The 3,154-nt window shown below is 35.6% G+C and overlaps 1 long non-coding RNA gene across 1 annotated transcript; it reads right to left on the reverse strand.

Annotated features, from left to right (window-relative positions):
* Positions 1–713: 713 nt before the first annotated feature.
* On the reverse strand, positions 714–2,278 carry LOC135844058 (uncharacterized). The gene is made up of 3 exons (XR_010558440.1): positions 2,222–2,278; positions 1,885–1,962; positions 714–1,795 (listed from the first exon to the last, which is right to left on the reverse strand). It is a non-coding gene; the product is annotated as an uncharacterized LOC135844058 (long non-coding RNA).
* Between the last annotated feature and the right edge of the window lie 876 nt (positions 2,279–3,154).

A 3,154-nucleotide genomic window follows, 5' to 3' on the forward strand; every position in this document is an offset into this window, starting at 1 on the left:
ATTCCAAGAGGCGAAAAATTCGCCATACATTTGAATAAAATTGACCTCTACTCGGAGCAATGATAAAATATACCAACTTCCCATCACCATCAGCGTATATATAACTCTCAATCTTCGTGCTTAACCAAGACACATCACACTATAATACGAGTATAGGTACCTCAAAACTAATAAAGTCACTTTGTCATTCGCGATGGCCTTTAAAGTGCGAGAAAGAAGAGAAATCCTTCTTATTCGCAGCTATACGACGAGAAACTTTCAAAGAGGCCTACAAACGTAATGACCCCGAAATAATTCCATCCGACTTTTAAGTTGTTATCTTTTCCCGTCCTTTGCACCGATGGCTTTTTCCTCTCATTATCCAAATGGCATCAGCGTATCTAATTCTTTCCAATTCTTCGTCGAGCGCGGTTTTTTTTTTACTACTTGGGCTATATTTTATATTTCTTTTTTCTCGTTTTTCCCGCCTTAAGTCTTATATTCTTTTTGGGTGGATTTTCAAGAAAAAAATTTGGCTATTGCGAGGAGATCAATTTTAAAAGGAGGAAGGAAGGGAAAATTTTGATATACCCTCCTTTGTCTGTTTGTGTGGGCATTTTTAGAGGTTCTTTTGATTTTCTGTGTGCTGCTGAAAAATTTCTCTACTGGTTGAAATATGATGCTTGCTTCCTTTTTTGAAGCCTCGAGTGTGACAAGAAATGAATTGATTATATCAATGCTACGAAGTGATTTTATTTTAAATTTTCATGCTGGCATAAGGCTATCTAAAAAATAATTGTATGATAAGGTAAAACATTAATCGATGCTGGTATCAAAAAATATATTTATTAGGACCTGACGAAACACTTGGGAATACCGAGTTCCTTGATCATTCCATCAACCACCATGTTGGCGACAATTTGAGAAACAGTATTATCCTGTTCGTACTTTATCGTTGTATCTATCTTTGGAGCGTCATTCTTCTTCAAAAAGAACCCAAGTTTTTCTTTCAAAAGTTCATTACCAGTTAGATCAACTTGATGATAAATGCTTTGGATGCTGGCACTTTGTTTATGAGCATTCAAGTATACGAAGAAATTATGCACCCAATGCAAGCATTTCAGATTGGTGGAGTCGAATTCAGGAGAATTTGACAGTACCGATGACAGTTCTTTGTTGACAAGTTTCTTTATAGATTCTACATCCGCTTCGGTTGTACTCGTATCATATTGTTTAACAACCCAAATTTTGCTGAGCAGGCGTTTTGGTAGAATTTCCTCTAGGTCTTGCTTAGATTGCTCGGCAGTTCGAGATGCATTTTTTAATACTTGAGTAACTTTTTGGGCAAGTTTTCTATTCACTTTGATTTGTCTCAGCACATCATCCGCATCGAATTTCTTATTCCACAAGTCGTCCAGAGATTCTGGTTCGGCTGTACTCGTATTATGTTTAACCAAAATTTTGCTAAGCAGGCGTTTTGGTAGAATTTCCTCGAGGTCTTGCTTAGATTGCTCGGCAGTTCGTGATGCATTTTATAATACTTGAGTAACTTTTTCGGCAAGTTTTCTATTTACTTTGATTTGTCTGAGCACATCATCCGCATCGAATTTCTTATTCCATAAGGTGTCAAGGGATTCAGGTTCGGCTGTACAGGTGCATTTTTGTTCATCGTTGCAGGATGCTAAAGTTTGAGGGGAGTTTTGCAGTTTTGCCATGAATGTGCATTGAACGTCGCAACCGAGTTCTTTGAAAAGAACACAGCTTAGAGAGGGGTTATTGTCTGATGGGTCCTGGCCATAAACTGGGTTGAGATTGGCTGAAATCATTCGATGGGTTGAGATTATCGGCGAATCAGTTTACAAAATTGCAGCGTTGAACAAGTGAAAAATGCAATAAAAATTTTACCCGATATGATGCCGATGAGCAAGGTTCCGCAAACGAATGATAAGTTATTCATGGTGAGAGTTGAATGTTTGTCTGGTTCTGTGAAAAAAATGAATTAAGAATAACAGTTAAATACCTACCTATCAAAAAAAAAAAAAAAAATCGAAAAAAAATTTGAAAAATCAACAGAAGACAAATGTCTCTTAAAAAATTCATTTCTCCATAAATTCTGAACTTTTTTTATTTTATTATTTTTTTTTTTTTTTGAATGAGCGATTATGATAAGATGATTAATATCATCAACGATTTTTTTCACAATCTAAAGCACGAAATATAGAATATGAAATGTTTGACTTACAAGTTTCAGGAGCAAAGATTCGCTCTGGTTCCACTGAATTGAAATTCGATGAACTAATGTATCGAGTGGTAAGAAACGTCATGTTTTATAGCAAAATCATTCGATGTCAGGGTACCTAACACAGATGTTTTTGACTGGGGATATGACAAAATGGTGTTAATTTGACGAATGAACTCGTTAGATGTTTACCTTGATCTCCTGCGAACGTTTTTTGAGTGAGCTGTTCAAATGAAATCTATGAGGCATCATTTAATCAAGTGTACAAAGAAATCATCTATCGAATACCTATGAATTTCCTAGAAGCCTTAATTGCTTACATTGATATTTCGTACAAAGTCTGGTACCTAAATCGAATTTTTTGAACGAACTCGGTGATGGATCATTAACCATTCATTTATTTGTCTAATGAACCTAGAATTTTTTCCTAGAAAAAAACTAGCATGGGAAGTTTCAATGATCCAGGTGCTATCAGGTTTATCGATTTTTTTTTCAAATTAATGCCACCTTAATTTTCTTCGAACGCTGCGTTTGAATGGAATAGATTTCTTTTCAAAGTCGTATAATTTCTCGAGGAATGAAGTAGGCTGCAGTGGAAAGTTTTCATACGAAAATGTTTAAAGTGCTCAATACTGTCAAATATGTAGGAGTACCTAGGTATTTAGGAGCAATGTTGAATAAAAGTTGAAATTTTTATTTCAAAATTTTCTCCGGAGACTATGCTGTGATTTCTCGTTACAATAACTTCAAATAGATGAGTTACCTGAGTTGATTTTTCATTCAAGTACACCCTATTGACACTTTTACTAGCAGAATGCTAGCATTAGTAGCACCCATCTAGCATGAGTAGCAGGAAACTAGAAAGACGCTAGCATGCTGCTAGCATGAAATGAACTAGCATAACATGCTATCAAAATGCCAGCTTATTACTAGCAC

The sequence above is a fragment of the Planococcus citri genome, chromosome 4 (assembly GCF_950023065.1).
Source record: "Planococcus citri chromosome 4, ihPlaCitr1.1, whole genome shotgun sequence".
NCBI lineage: Eukaryota > Metazoa > Arthropoda > Insecta > Hemiptera > Pseudococcidae > Planococcus > Planococcus citri.